Source organism: Chiloscyllium plagiosum, chromosome 10 (genome assembly GCF_004010195.1).
Source record: "Chiloscyllium plagiosum isolate BGI_BamShark_2017 chromosome 10, ASM401019v2, whole genome shotgun sequence".
Lineage (NCBI taxonomy): Eukaryota > Metazoa > Chordata > Chondrichthyes > Orectolobiformes > Hemiscylliidae > Chiloscyllium > Chiloscyllium plagiosum.
The window spans coordinates 70,924,211-70,941,428 of record NC_057719.1 but is presented as its reverse complement, the minus strand read 5'-3'; the positions used below and the strand labels follow the sequence as shown (position 1 = coordinate 70,941,428).

Below are 17,218 nucleotides of genomic sequence, written 5' to 3'. Positions count from 1 at the left end.
TACTTGCTGTCCTACCCCTGCCACATTAGGTTGAACCTGAGTAGAGCTAGCGAACTTACTTGCCAGGATTTTAGTGCCCCTCAAGTATGGGCCCAGCTTCCCTGAAGATATTCCAATGATCCACAATGTTGAAGTCCTCCCTGCTACACCAGTTCAAATTTAACTTCTTATTAGTTTTCACATTTCTAGCCTCATTGGCACATGGCACAGAAGTAATCCTGAGATCACTCTGGGAGGCCTGGAACCCTAGAGATGCTGCTATTCAACTTCCTACCTAACTCACTGACCTCCCTTTCAAGAACCCCATCTCTTTTTCTGCCTTTGTCATTAGTACTTGCTGGCAAGTGGGAATCTTTTAAATGCCAGTTGATTAGAGTTCAGGACCAACATGTTCCTGTGAAAATGAAGGATAAGGATGGTAAGATTCAAGGATGTTGGCTGACAAGAGAAACTGAGAGCTTAAGTAAAAAGAGAAAGAAAGCAAATGTAAGGTTTAGGAAACTGAAGACAGACAACACCCTCAAAGAATACATAGATAGCAGGAAAGAACTCAAACAAGGAATAAGTAGGGCTAAAAGATGCCATGAAATGTCATTGACAAACAGGATTAAGGAAATGCACAAGCCGTTTTATACAAATAACTGAAGAAAGTAGGTAGTAAGGGAAAGGGTAGGTTTACTCAAGGACAAAGAAGAGAACTTATGTGTGGAGCCAGGGGATGTGGGCGAGGTCCTTAATGAATACTTTGTACCAGTATTCACAAAGAAGAAGGACATAATGGATGGTGAGTGTAGAGAAGGGATGTTCATCCTCTCAGGCAAATTGATACAAAAAAGGAGGGGGCATTGGGTGTTTTAACAAGCATTAGGCTAGACAAGTCCTCAGGATCAGATGGAGTCTATCCCAGAATGCTAGGGAAGGCAGGTGAGGAAAATGCTGGAGCCTTGTACAAAATCTTTGTACCCTCTTTAGTCACAGGAGAGGTCCCAGAGGTCTGGAGAATACTCAATATTGTTCCTTTGTTGGGGAACAGGGATAATCTGGGAAATTACAGAGCAGTGAGTCTCACATCAGTGGGAGGAAAATTATTGGACAAGATCATTAGGGATAGGATCTACTCACATTTGGAAAAATATGAGCTGAAATGTAGCATGGTTTTCTGTAGGTTTGATTGTGTCTCACAAACTTGATTGAATATTTTGAGGAAGTCATATAGATGATGAACAAGGGTAGGGCAATGAATGTTGTCAGTATGGACTTCAGTGAGACCTCTAACAAGGTCCCAAATGGCAGGGTGATACAAAAGAAGGAATCCATGGTGAGCTGCTAAGATGGATACAGAATTGGCTTAGTCATAGAAGACAAACAGGATTGGTCGGTTGTTTTTCTGACTAGATATCTGTGACCAGTAGTATTCTGCAGAGATCAGTGTTGGATCCCTTGTTGATTCTAATATATATATAAATAATTTGGAGGAGAATAATAGATCAACTAGTAAGTTTGATTAACATGTTTGTGGATTACACAAAGAATTGGGGAGCTGCAGATAGTGAGAAGGATTGCCAGAGGATACAGAAGATACAGACAGACTAGCGATTTGGACAAAGAAATGGCAGATGGAATTTAATCTAAACAAATGTGAAGTGCTGGAGTTTAGATTATCTAATGTAGGAGGGATATATACAATAAATGGCAGAATCCTTAGTAGCATCAACATACAGAGGGATCGAGGGCAACAGGTCCATAATTCTCTAAAAGTGGCAACACAAGTGGATAAGGTGGTCAAGAAGGCATATGGCATGCTTGCCTTCATCGGTTAGGGCACAGAGTATAATAATTGGCTGGTCATGTTGCAGCTGTATTGTATTTTAGTAGGGCCACATTTGGAATATTGTGTTCAGTTCTTGTCATGACCTTGCAGAAGGACGTGGAGGCTATGGAGCTGATACAGAAATGGTTTACGATGTTGTTTGGTTTGGAGGGTATTGGATATGAGGAGAGATTGGACAAACTTGATTTATTTCCACTTGAAGGATAAGGGGCGATCTAATAGATTAGATTCCCTACAGTGTGGGAACAGGCACTTCGGCCCAACCAGTCTACATCAACCCTCCGAAGAGTAACCCACCCAGACCCATTTTCCTCTGATATGGGCAATTTAGCACAGCCAATTTGCCTGACCTGCACGTCTTTAGACTGTGGGAGGAAACCAGAACATCTTGAGCAAACTCCACACAGACAGTCACCCAAGGCTGGAATTGAACCTGGGACCCTGGTGCTGTGAGGCAGCAGTGCTAGCCACTGTGTCATTCACTTACAAAATTATGTGCGGCATAGATAGAATGGATAGTCCTTTTTACGTGGTAGAAATGTCATTTACTAGAGGAGAGAGGTTTAACATAAAAAGGGGTAGGTTTAAAGGAGAGGTGAGAGGCAAGTTTTATTACACAGAGGGTGTCAAGTGCCTGGAATGTACTGCCAGAGGAAGTGGTTTAGATGGACACAATAGCAATGTTTAAGAGGCATCTTAAAAATACATAAATAACCAGGGAACAGAGGGGTATGGAATGCATGGAGGCCAAAGAATTTTAGCTTAGAAAGGCATCGTGTGCCCAGCACAGTCTTTGTGGGCTGATGGGCCTGTTCCTGTGCTTTATTGTTCCTTGTTCCAAACCAAATAAATGTTGAAATCAACAGTATTTGCCAGAAAACCTCCCCACACTATAAACAGAAATGTACCTCATTATTAAAGACAAATAAATATAACACTAATAGCTTTGCAAAGAACTCCAATACAAAATTTCAAAATTAAAGTTGAATAATGTGCACTATTTATGATTATGACTTTCAGATACTTAAGTGTCAGAGCAATAAATATTTGTCGATGTATCTGGAATATCACATATGTCATGTTAACAATAGTAACCATTATAACCATAAACTTTCAAACACTTATTGAAAAAGAAAAAGTATTAAGTACATAAAAGTATTGAAAGTCACTTTAGATAAGGAATACCTTTAAATGACATTGTGCATTCAGTACTAATATCTTGTCTGTCATTGTTCTACACACTCATTTCTCTCATAAAACATACTTTTGTTTGTGAATTAATTATTGGCTGTTCATTGTATCTGGTGTAATAGTACATTCTCTGTGCAGGGAGGAGGTGGTCTTGAACCACCAAAGGATTTTAAAAGGAGGAGGATGTTCAAGTACATCACTATGTTTATGTACTCCCAAAAGTGTATCAAAGCTCAGATCCACAGAAATAAAAGAAAAGCCAAACAAAACAAGCATTAGACTGCATAAAATAAAATATGGACAAGGCGAACAGGTGAGGCATTGTTTAGATGCCTAAGGTAGATCAATATCTATGCTTGCAACCAGAATCCTGCCTACTTTCCCCTGATGCTGCAAGGATCATCTTACGGACTGCAGACAGACTGTCGCCAATACTCAACTGACAGACAACCTATTCCACCTTTGCAAAAATCATATACATCTTCATTCTTTGTGGTTCACTAAGAAAGGTTGAAGAATCTGCACCTAATTTTTCAGCACCTTTGCGTTGTTCCAAATGTTCATTTGACAAACTGCTTACGGTTTGTTTTATATGTTTGTGCACTTAGTAACAACAAAACTGTAGTTTGGCTATCGTCACTTGACTATCAGTTTTCATCTGTGGTAAGTTATAATTCAGTTGAAATTTCTTTTTAATCACAATGATTAATTTTGTAGCATTCAATTCAGATATGTTAGTGCACTGAGAAAAAGTCCTACTCAGCTCTAGTGGATTCATGTGATGTAAAACTTTTCAGCAAATTATGTTGGCATTTTACAAATTATTTGGGCCTGTGAAGATGCCTTGAATGTATTAACAACAAAAAAACATGCTGTACAATTACTATATTCTCAAAGCCATCTGAGGTCTTACAGGTCAGTGAGCATGCAAAATTGTCCAAAGATGAAACTTTCCACGCAGGAAAAGGGGTAATCAACATTTCCTCTCAATAACATATGTTTTACAAGTCTTAGAGTTGGAACAAAACTATAATGATTCCATTGACAATTAACAATTGAATCACATTATAATTTACAAAAATAAAGAAAAATAGTTGTATTAAAGATTTTATTATGCAGAAACATAATTGGGGTACGATGAGACATCAACGGTCCTCACTATACAACAGAGGACCTCTTACTAACATTACAAATTTTAATACAACAGCTAGTTTATCAGTCATATTGGTCACTTACTGCTATGTCTTCCAATCCCCATACCTACCTGCCCCCACAGCCACATGAGCATGATATTTGCTGCTAGCTGTTTGGAATTATATGAAGTGTTCTAATTGTCAATCCTGAAGACTGAAGCTGGATGCATCCTCAGGCAGATGAACACAAGTGTGGCTTTTCTGCATTTGACAGACCATGTCAAACTAAGATTGTGACCAGCCTTTTCTGCTGATTACCCCTTTGTAATGGCGGAAGTGCAATTTTCTTGTCAGATGCAAATCTTTGACATCATTCCCTTCTTAAAAACTCAGTAATGTGGAATGCACAAAAAATTCAAAAGACACCAAAAACATATTTTGTTTAATATTTAAACTTGCAAAATTGCCTAACTATTTTAAATGATGATCAGTGAGTGTTGTAGGTGAGTAGTCAGTATGTTTCCACTTTTCAGTCAATGATTTTCACAGAAAATTACATATGTATAGCATTTTTACCATAATTAAGGGATAACTTAAAAATTTACAAGTTCAATCATTCAGTTTGTCATAAATGTGAAAAACTGTTGTGAAGAAATGGCATTGTATATGGACTCAATTATTTCTTATATTTATTTACTTGCATAAACTGGGAATTCTGAATAGCAAATCATCCACATGTTGCAAACTTCAGTGCTCTCAGTTTATCTTTGAAAGAATATGGGATTTTATGCCATATTATTGTGTTGCATTCCCCAGAGCTTCTTAATGTTTTCACCATAAAGCAGTAATTGAGAAAACATGCCAGAAGATAACTTCCAAATCCGACAAAAACAGCAGCAATATTTTACCAGCCACTTCAACAGACATCTCTCCCCAATACTGCATAAAACTACACACAAGTTTAATATCAAAAATCATTCCTTTGATAAGGTACATCGTATAATTACAGACATAATGCCATGATGCTAATAGTGAACCACAAAAGAACCACTATTCCCCAATTTGTAAATGATTATATCAAATCAAAATATATTATTATGCATAAAGGTGGTGACATTAAAAAAATTAATACACAGTTTCAAGATGTTTTTCTTCTTTCTTGAGACATGTAAAAGGCAAATTTGACCAGAACTTACTTAACACTTATAGAATGACTGAACTAAATATCACTAATATTTAATTTACATTATTATGCTATTTTGTGCTTGCTGAATGCAGAAGTAGTCTTACCAAGGTTGTAAGTTCTCAAGTTACTTTTCGTGTTAATGAGCTTTGGCAATGTGAAAAAAATGTAGGATTACATATATAAAATCAGATATGATTAAAAGCTACATCAGTTGGAGCGTGCTTGAAAGTGTCAGTTCACAGAAAACTAATTAGAGCCTGATAAAGTAAGCATCGACATCAGACAGAAATCCTCGTAAAATGAGAACATTACTTTGAACAAATGAATAAACCTTGGATAGGACAAATTCCCTGATCTATCTAGGCCATAATGACACACAGTTCACAGCTAAAAAATTCAAAAGCCAAGTGGAATACAGTTACTAATTCCAAAGCTATTAAAACTGCAGTCCAAAGATTTACCCAGCTTTCAGCGGCAATGGCAGTATATGATATGTGTGAATTGTTACCAAACGAGATTTAGTTCAAATGGACTTTTGTCATTTCCATCTCATAATAAAATATACTTGCATTTGTATAGCTCTTTTTACCAGATGTCTCAAAGTACTTTAATTCAAGAAGTACCTCTGAAGTGTAATTACTGCGGTAATCATATGCCATAGGAACAAATCATTCAGCCCATCATGCCTATGTCAGTTCTTTGAGAAAGCTATCCAATTATTCCCACATCACAACTATTCATATTGAGAGGTTCTGTTCCCTATCCAATGCCATCTTATCTTGATGCCATATTGCATTTCTCACAGCTCTGTCTCCTATACTATTTCCTTCCAATACACTTCTAGACCCCATACCATATCCTAAACCAATCACAGACTTTTGTAACTCAGGAGACTAGCAGGCTGTTTGTCCATGTTTGCTCTTTGAAAGAGATATCCAATTATTCCTACTGCCCTTGTGTTCCCCATAGCACTATAGGAAATGCAACAATCAATTTGTACACAGGAGGGTCTCACAATCTTCATTGTGATAGTGACCAGAAAATCTGTTTTGCTGTTGTTGGTTGGGGGAAAAATATTGGACAAGACACCACTGATAACTCATCTCCTCTCCTTGAAAGATTGTCATGAGATCTTTTATGTCCAACTGAAAAGATAGATAGGGCCTTGTTTAACATCTGATTTATGACAGAGCATTTTTAATTGTCCTACACACCACCAGTACACCACTGAAGTGATAGTTTTGATTTTGTTCTCAAATTCTGAATTAGAACTTGAAACCAGAATTTTAGACTCAGAACATTATCAAATGAGGCATAGCTGATACATTTGAATATATTTATGCCTTATGCACAAGAAAAATGCACTTTTTAAAAGTATAATGCATTCTTATGAATAAGACATAGTCCACCCAGGAGATGTCTGCAAGAGTTGCTCAGGGTAGTGTCCTAGGCCCAATCATCTTCAGCTGCTTCTTCCCCCCACCATGAAGTCAAAAGTGGAGAGGTTCACTGATATTCGCACAGCGTTCAGTACATTTGTGACTCCTAGGATACTGAAGCAGTCCATGTTCATATTGAGTAAGACTTAGACAATATCTAAGTTTGAGCTGAGAAGTGATAAGGTAACATTCACACCACATACACACACCAGGCAATGATAATCTCCAACAAGAGATAATCAAATTATCCTTCCTTCACATTAAATGGTACTATCATTACTGAATCCCATATTGTCACCATCTTGGGGGTTACCATTGATCAGAAGTTAACCTGGATCATCAAAACATATAGTAGCTACAATAGCAAGTCTGAAGTTGGGAATTCTATGATGAATAACTCACCTCCTGACTTCCTAATGCTTGTTCACCATGTACAAGGCACAATTGGGAGGGTGGTAAAATATTTTCCACTTGCCTAGATGAGTGCAGCTCCAACAATAGTCAAGAAGCTTGACACCACCAGAACAAAGCAACCCATTGGATTGGCACCACATCCACAACTTTCAATATTTATTCAATTATCACTAACACTCAGTATCAGCAGTATGTACCATCTACAAGATGCACTGTAGTAACACACCAAGGCTTCTTCAAACGTACCTTCCAAATCCATGACAACAACCATCTAGAAGAGCAAAGGAAGCAGGTACATGGGATGACCACCAGCAGCACGTTCCCTTCCAACCCACACACCATCAAGAACTGGAAATATATTGCCATTCCTTCACCATTGTTGGGTCAAATCCTGGAACTCCCTTCTTAACAGCACTCCAAGCACTGCAATGGTTCAAGAAGGCAGTTCACCACGACCTTCTCCAGGGCAATTAGGGATGAACATAAATGCTGGCCAGCAGCACCCACAGCTCATGAACAAATAAAAAGAAAATCGTACATTTATCACTTGTGTGTCACCTTGTTCATTACTTGGGGTATTTGGAATTGCTCCAGTTGATGTGTAGGTGACTCCTAAGCCTGGCCTGTGTCTGAAAGGTTCGGCTGCAAACAGGAATGGATACTGCCAACAATAGAGATTTGGATCATTTCAGATTGCCATTTGATTTCCTCTCCTTGTGTTGTTTTCACTGCCTCTGAAATCGATTTGGTTTCAAAGAAAGTTGCACTTTTTAAAATTTGGTTACAGCGATTGCAGTGATCCTGAGTACTCTTCTCCTAGGATTTAAAGTCAAACCTTCAGACTGTTCTTGTAGCTTTTCATTTGACTGTCTTGAAATCATACCCCAGACATACAAACTCTGCATAGAAGATTCAGTCTTGTAAGCAAGTGTCGGACATTCTGGCACAATGGCCAGCTAACTCTGTTGTCAATACCTCACTATGTTATGGGCATTTGGCTTAACAGTTCAGTGGATCACCTCAGTGCCTGGTAATTGGCTGGCCACCTGATCTTCTGAAGTCTCCGAAGGCAGTTCAAGTGAAAGTGATTGAGCTTCTTAGAATGATGCTCGTCCAGAGTTCAAGCATTACATCTGAAGAACAGAGTGAACAGGATCATCGGTTAATAGATTTTTAATTTGGTAGACAGACTTATTCTTCTTTGTTCCTTGACTGATGTTTGAAATTGTCAAAGGTTACACATGCTTTGACAAGTCTTGCATGTGTCTTATCATCGATATAGGCAGCTCGAGAGAATGTGCTTTGAGATAAATGAATTTATATGTGACTGACAGGTTAGGCATTCAGATATTGGGCTTGAGATAAGTCTTTCTGGAACAGGGTGGTACATTATCTCAGTTTTCTTCATGTTGATTGTGACGTCAAAATTGTTGCAAACATTGGATAGCAAGTCCATACTGTATTGCACATTTAGCTCTGTCTCAGCATCTAGTGCACAGTATTGTCAAAATAGAAAATTGTAAATTATCTCCATGGAGATTTTGGTGTTTTTCCAGGGTCATTTTAGTTTTAGTAAAATATCCATCTGATATTTTATTTTGATGCCTGGATGCCCATCACAGAGCAAAGCAATCTAAAGATACTTGACCTTGGCACAACATCGCTCTTTACTCCCTTAGTGGTAAGTTATAATTCAGTCACCAGCATCCAGAACATGACGTTACTAGACTGTAATGAGTTTCTGAGATTAATTAATCTCTCTGATGGTTTCCAATGGGCCCCACAAATGACTGTGTCAAAAGTTTTGGTTATGTCAACAAAACACAGCGTAGCGGTCCAAGTTATGTTCTTGGCATTTCACATGGAGCTATCCAACAGCAATCAATGGTTCCTTACCCTTTTTGAAACTACATTGACTCTGGATCCAGATGCTGGTCAAGATATTGGACCTAAAGGTTCAATTGGATTCTGGTGAAGCTTTTGCTGCTGATGGAGAGGAGTGAGCTTCCTCTATAATTATCACAAATTTGGTGAGTTTTATCCCTCTTCAATAGATGGACAATGGAGGGAACTTTTTTTTTGTGGCTTATTTCTTTTCTTCCACTTAGACTGAAAGAGTTTTGCAAACCTTAAAGTCAGGCATTGGCCTCCAGACTTGTAAACCTCTGCTGAGGTAATATCAGCTCCTGGAGCTTTGCCACTAGATCAGAGTTTGATTACATTTGTTGTGTCTAACTATCTGGGAGGTATGTCAACAGAGCAGCTGATAGAAACCTATGGCAGCTTTTCATTGCTTTTTCACTGATGGTTCAGAGCTGATGGAGAAGGTGCTTAAAGTGCTTTTTACACTTTAACTGCAAACAGTCAACACTGAAGATTGGCAATGAACCAAGGGCCTGTAGATAAACATAAAATAAAATGCAAAGTATCTTCCAGTCTTCATTGGCTGAAGTTCATCGGATTTCTGATTAGCCATCCATTTTATGTCTATCAGAGCTTACACTGAACAGTTTTGCAGATGTTTCTGGCTGCACCACTATTCAGGTAAAATCCTGTCAACGTGACATTCTTTTTTGAATTGCTTTTCGTGTTATTGAATGAATCTTGATGCTGGGCAGAGGTAGGGCCAAAGGCCATAGGAACACTGAAGTGTACTACATCCCTGAAGTTTGCTCAATTGTTCTCAGTGCAGTGAGTGTCCATTTTCATTGTACACCAGAGACTCTCAAGTTTATCTGAGAGAGATTCCTTCATGACCTCCTGTTAGAATTTTGAGAGATTGAGTCAGTTCTGGATCTTCAAGCAATACGTTCATTGATTTTAATATTTATTCTGTCAAGCTCCTTAAGAATCCTATACGTTTCAATGAGATCATCTCTCATTCTTCTAAACTCCAGTGAGTCAAATCCCAACCTGTTTAACCTTTGCGCATAAGACAATCCCTCCATATAGGGGATTATCTTAGTGAACCTTCTCTGAACTGCCTCCAATTAACTGAAATCTTTCCCTAAAAACTGCTCACCATACTCCAGATATGGTCTCACTAGCATCTTGTACAGTTGTAGTAAGACTTCTCTACTCTTATACTCCAATGCCATTGAAATAAGAAATAAACATTCCATTAGCCTTCCTGGTTACTTGCTGCACTTGTATGCTAGCTTTCTGTGTTTCATATATAAATACCTGCAAGTCTCTTTGAGTTAATGACACAAAACTGGGTGGAACAATAGCTGTGAGGGCAATGCAAGAGGGCTTCATGACACTAGAACATTGAAGATGCAATATATAATGTGAATAAATGTGAAGTTATTCACTTTGGGAGAAAAAAAGCAGAAAGACTTAAATGGTGAGATGTTGGAAGTGCAGGTGTCCAAAGAGACTTGGGTATTATGGTTCATGAGGCACTAAAAGTTAGCTTGCTGGTCCAGTAAGTGATTAGGCAAGTGGTATATTGGTCTTCACTACAATGTAATTTGAGTTCAGAAGTAAAGGTGTCCTGCTACGATTCTGCACAGCATTGGTGAGACCGTTCCTGGAGTATTGTGTAAAGTTTCGGATCCTTATCAAAGGAAAGATATATTCATCAGAGACGGAATGCAAGAAAGGTTCACCAGATTAATCTCCGGGATGCTAGGATTGTATTATGCAGAGATATTGAGGGAATTCGGTCTGTTTTCTCTAGCATTTAGAAGATTGTGGGGTGGCCTGATTTAAATTGACAAGCTTTTTACAGTTCGTGACAAGGTGGATATTTCTTCTTGTTGGTGAGTATAAAACTGACGATAAGGTGTGGCTACTCCAATGGGGAGGAAATTTTTCATTCACAATGTTTTGAACTTTCCAGCTTTCACAGCCTTCCAATATTGAGTAAGTTGAAGATAGAAATCAATACATTTCTAGAGACTAATATCATCAAGGGATATAGGGATGGCTTAGGAAACTGGTATTGAGGTAAATGACCAGCCAAATGATCTAAGTGAATAACAGAGCAAGCTAAATAGATTTAATGGTCTACTCTTCTTTCTGTATGCCTATATTCTATACCAAAGCAATACTGTTTTCAAATAACTCCATTTAGGCCATATCCCTCACCAAGTCACTCTTTATTTACACTTGTAGATCCCTTGACTATAGTAATGCCTGATACAGAGTCAGGCATCAGAGTGTCAGTATCCCTGACAATCAACCTTTTTATATCAGCCAGGGTTTTCTGATTGCTTCAGATTACCAGCCTCAATCAGGGAATTCATATTCTGAGGTCCAGCTGGCTTATTACAATCACCATGGTTGACTCCTAAAAGCCCTCATAACTATTCAATTGTTTTAAACTCTTAGAAAGAAATTAAACCAGATGAACCTGTTAATGTTTTACCAAAATGACAATGGCAAACTCAGCCCTGTCGATTCTGAAAAATCTCACCTTAATGACATCTAGGGATAGTGCCAATATTGGGACAGCTATCCCACAGACTAACCAAGCAACTGCCTGACAGAGTTATATTAACGGAATCATACGTTACAATGTCTAAGACACCATCACCATTCCTGAATATACCATGTCCTATTGGCATATTAGCACAAGGTATTGCTAATATATTTTGTAATATTTCACGTCTGTTGTTATAGCATCAGTTGTTTCTCATAAAATTGTTGTATTTCAATTGTACTGTTTTGTCAAAATCTGAAATTTTAAGCAATGACTGGGAATCATGTTCCAAGTGTTTTAGACATTATATAGTTTAATATTTCAGCGGCTTTGTACACAAGACAATTACTCAAGTTTCCGCAGTACTCAATATTAACCAAACTCCCCGACAGCTAGTCGAAATATGTGGAAGCAGGAGTGATGTTGGAGGGCTACACTGCATTCCCAAGGTGTTTGCAGCTTCAATCCTGTCTTAATTTAGATTGGACTAGCGAGCTCTGCAGCTCCCATGCAGCCAGAGGTCTACTTTATGAAAATAAGGGTGGCTCAGTTGCATTATTAGCACCAAAAATCCATCTAAAGGTGAAATCATAGGTTACCCACATAGAGCCAAGCTCTTCTGCAAGAAGTTGCATGAAACAACAGAGTCACCAAAAATTATCCCTTTGTTGTTAACTGTGATTCCTAATGGGCGAACAGGAACAAAATTGTTCTTCAGGAACAATTAAAGGGATCCTTGGACATTTCCAGCCTCAGCCTTCCTGCTCCTTCCGATAACATACCCTTTGCAGACTGATCCATTTCATCTATTCTTATGCCAGGGAATATCCCTTTGGGTCTCGATGGCATCAACACCCCCCCCCCCCCACCCACCTCCCCACCATCCACCCTAACCTCACTCCCACAAACTGACTTTGACATTCCGGGCAGTGTGCAGAGCAGGATTTTGGGCAGTACTTGTACCCATTATTAAAAGTCAATATTTTATCATTAAAACCACATCCCAAGCAAACTGATTGAAATTAATTTATTAAAATCTGCTAACTGTAAACAGTAAAACAACCCCACGCATGGGGCATAATACAACAATGGGGAGAAAGAATAAATGTATGGAGAATGTATTTTGGTTATCTCTACGTATTCAACAAGGCTACTACCTCAGTTTTCCGAATGTGGATCTTATATGTCCATGTTGAACAATGTCTAAAGTCAGAACTCTCATATCCTTTGTATTCAAATCTACTTTTCTGTGCACAAAAGCAATATGTGACAGAGTTTAAATAAAAGAAATGTTGCAACATATTAAAACTTAGTGATGATGTGATAAGGGACCTACTTGTCCTTGTTTTTAAATCAGTGAAAGCTGGAATGCAGGTGTAGAAAACAGTTTATCACAAGACAATTTGAGCGCAGGAGCAAAAATGACTTGCTTCAATTGTTTCGATCACTGATGAGGCAGCAAATGGAGTAAATATTGTGTGTAGCTCCGGTCCCCTTGCCTGAGGTAAGATGTACTCACCCTAGAAAGAGTGTAGTGGAGTTTCAGTAGATTAATTCCTAGGAATGGTGGGACTGAGTCATAAAGACAGATTGAGGAGACTTTGTATTCTCTGCAGTTTAAAAGAATGAAAGATGATCTCATAGAAACTTACAAAATGTTTAAATGGATAGACAAAGTAGATGCAGAGTGGATGTTTCCCCTGGCTGTGAGGTCAAGAAAAAGGGGACACAGGCTTAGACTTAAAGACAACCCATTTAATCCTGAGATGAGGAGCAAGTTGTTTAAAGAGCAGTGAACATTGGAAGCGCAGTTATTAAGTAAGTTTGCGACAGAGACTGAGATATTTCAAGTTATGAATGGCATCAAGGAATATTGGGATGAAGCAGTAATATGGCATTGAGGTGGTTCATCAACCACATCTTTAAGGTTGAGCAGGTTTTAGTGGCTAAATGGCCTATTCCTGCTCCTATCTCCAATAGCAGAATTAGTTTCTCACTGAAACCTACATCTTAAAGAAGGTGATATTATTAGATATTAGTAGTAAAGCAAAGTGAACAAAAGGTTTTAAAAATATTTCCCTATTTTAAGCTATGGATTTCACTTCACAAGACTTTGTGGCAATGACAAAGAATTCACATGTCAATGCCACATAATTTTGCCATAACTGTTACAATACTGCAATTTATGCTACTGAATACAGAATGTCATAACTGCTTATTGACTGAGATGCAGTATTTTGGAAAAAAAAAGTCCAAGACAAACTGCTATACTTACGTTACAAGTTACTATCTTGATATCATTCCAATCACTTTGGTCTATAACACAGGAAATGTATTTTGCAATGATAAGAAATATTTTTTCATGTGTAGGTTGGTAACCTATATGTTACATTATTGTACACAAGCTACAGATTTTTCCTTCCTAGTCAAAATAGCTGAATCCCATATCCATGTCTTATTGTCACCTTACCAAAAACAGGTGCAATTTCTTACACTTTTGCCTGGTTTGTCTGAAATAATTGTATCAGCTTTACCAAGATGAGCACAAAACACAAGGGATTCTGTAAAAGCAAAAAGGCAATTTTACTGGGGTGAACACAATTTAAAAATATCAGCCAGCTATCATCCATGTAAAATGGTTGCTGCATAAATATTTATAAAATTAAACATTGATACAATGGAGAAGTAAGTATGTTGAACTTAGATCTCCTCCATATTTGCATTCATAGGTACATATATTAATAATGACGCCTAAATGCTTGCAGAATTCTGCAAGTAAAAGGCACAATCTCCTTAATCACTTTCTGTTGTCTTTCAAACCCTCCGATCATGTGCACCTCCAAACATGAACCAGCTTCCCTGCTCTACCCTCCACACCAAAGCTACGGAGCTTGATGTATGAGCTTCCACAATGTTTTTTTTAATTCATTCATGGGATGTGGGTGTTTCTAGCTGACGGGGTCAGCATCTGTTGCTCATCCCTTGATCTGTAGTCCCATTTCAGAGGGTAATTAAGAGTCAACCACATTGCTGTCAGCCTGAAATCGTATTGGGGGGAGAGTGGGGTGGGGAAAAACCAGGTAAGGACAAGATTTATTTCCCTAAAGGGCATTAGGGAACCAGAAGAGTTTTTTTTTCTCCAACATTGGTCTTCATTTGGCTTTCAATCCCAGATTTTTATTAAATTCAAATTTCACTATCTGCCATGCTAAGTTTCAAACCCTTGTACCAAACAGCCTGGGGTTCCGGAATACTTCTCCAGTGCCTGGTGGCTCAGTGGTTAGCACTGCTGCCTGACAGCACCAAGGTCTCAGGTTTGATTCCACCTTCGGGTGACTGTCTGTGTGGGTTTTCTCCGGATGCTCCTGTTTCCTCCCACAGTCCAAAGATGTGCAGGTCAGGTGAATTGGCCATGCTAAATTGCCCATCGTGTTAGGTGCATTAGTCAGAGGGAATTGGGTCTGGGTGGGTTACTCTTCGGAGGGTCGGTGTGGATTGGTTGGGCTGAAGGGCCTGTTTCCACACTGTAAGTAATTTAATATAAACCTTAGTGGGCAGCACAGTGGCTAAGTGGTTAGCACTGTTGCCTCACAGTACCAGGGTCCCAGGCTCAATTCCAGCCTCGGGTGACTGTCTGTGTGGAGTTTGCACATTCTCCCCGTGGACTGTCTGTGTGGGTTTCCTCTGGGTGCTCCGGTTTCCTCCTACAATCCAAAGATGTGCAGATTAGGTGAATTAGCCATGCTAAATTGCCTGTGGTGTTAGGTACATTATTCAGGGGTAAATGGGTCTGGGTGGGTTGCTCTTCGGTGTGGACTTGTTGGGCCGAAGGGCCTGTTTCCACACTGTCGGGAATCTAATATTATCACTACGTCACTGTCTCCTTGCCGTGCTTGCTAAGAAGCTGAATCTTACAGTACTTTAGTTTTAATTTTATTTTTACTCATGCTCATTGAGATCTGCACTTTATTTACTTTGTTTTATTTAAGTGTATTTTAAGGTATTTGAAACATGAATTGAAGAACTCACCTGATTTGATTTTATTTGTTGTTGATGCATAGGTATTATTGGCAAGATCAGTGATTGGCATCCATCTCAAATTGATTGAAGAGGTAGTGATCAGCTATGTTCTTGAACCATGTGGTGTAAGTACATCTACAAAAGTGTTAGAGAGGAAGTTCCACAATTTTGATTCTGTGACAGTGAGGGAACAGTGATATAGTAGGAGAAAGTGAGGACTGCAGATGCTGGAGACTTGTAGAGGGAGGAAGAGAGCTTCTTCAAGCCCGAAACATTGATTCTCCTGCTCCTTGGATGCTGCCTGACCTGCTGCGCTTTTCCAGCAACATGTTTTCAGCTTTCAAGAGTGATATAGTTCCAAGTAAGGCTGATGTGTGACTTGAAGAAAAGCATGCAGATACTTGTGTTCACATGCATACTGCTTTGTTAAAAATCACACAACACCAGGTTACAGTCCAACAGGTTTAATTGGAAGCACACTAGCTTTCGGAGCCACGCTCCTTCATCAGGTGATTGTGGAGGGCTCGATCGTAACACAGAATTTATAGCAAAAATTTGCAGTGTGATGTAACTGAAATTATACATTGAAGAATTGATTGTTTGTTAAGCCTTTCATCTGTTAGAATACAGTGATAGTTTCACTTCTTTCATAACCTGGTGTTGTGTGATCTTTAACTTTGTACACCCCAGTCCAACACCGGCATCTCCGAATCATGAATACTGCTTTGTGGTTGAGGGGCTGTGAAATGAGCCCTGTTGAGTTGTTGCTTTGAATCTTCTAGGTAGTACACACTGTTGTCACAATGCACTGTTGGGTGTGAACGTTTAAAATGGTATGCCAATTAAAACAGCAGGCTTTGTCCTGACTGATACTGAGCTTCTTACAGCTACAATCATGCAAGAATGTCAGCCATATGCTAACATACTCTTGACTTGAGCCATGTAGACAGCAGAATTTGGAGGTAGATTTCCAGATTCCGATTTGAAGCTTTTAAAGAACAACAGAGGATTACTAAGAAGGAAATACGCAGAGAAAAAATGAGGTACGAAGGTAAACTGGCCAAAAATACAAAGGAGGATAGTAAAAGGTATGTGAAAGGCAAAAAAAAATGGTTAAGACTAAAATTGGGCCCTTGAAGATAGAAAAAGGGGAATATATTACGGGGAACAAAGAAATGGCAGAAGAATTGAATTGGTACTTCAGATCTGTGTTCACTGGGGAAGACAAAAGCAATCTCCCTGAGCTAACAGTGGCTGAAGGACCTGAACTGAAGGGAATTTATATTTGCTAGGAATTGGTGTTGGAGAGACTGTTAGGTCTGAAGGTTGATAAGTCCCCGGGGCCTGATGGTCTACATCCCAGGGTACTGAAAAAGATAGCTCGAGAAATCGTGGATGCGTTGATGATTATTTTCCAGAGTTTGATAGATTCGGGATCAGTTCCTGTGGATTGGAGGGTGGCTAATGTTTTACCACTTTTTAAGAAAGGTGGGAGAGAGAAAACAGGAAATTATAGACCAGTTAGTCTGACCTCAGTGGTGGCAAAGATGCTGGAGTCAATTATAAAGGATGAAATTA

The 17,218-nt window shown here is 38.9% G+C and overlaps 2 long non-coding RNA genes across 2 annotated transcripts in view; one reads left to right on the top strand and one right to left on the bottom strand.

The window, feature by feature from the left end:
- Positions 1–17,218, bottom strand: part of LOC122553757 — a 166,043-nt gene that overhangs the window by 112,935 nt on the left and 35,890 nt on the right. The gene's annotated exons all lie outside the window — the stretch shown is intronic.
- The window catches only part of LOC122553756, a 48,403-nt gene continuing 34,801 nt past the window's right edge, over positions 3,617–17,218 (top strand). Inside the window, exon 1 of the long non-coding RNA XR_006312835.1 lies at positions 3,617–3,685. This is a non-coding gene — a long non-coding RNA (uncharacterized LOC122553756). The remainder of the gene's footprint in view (positions 3,686–17,218) is intronic.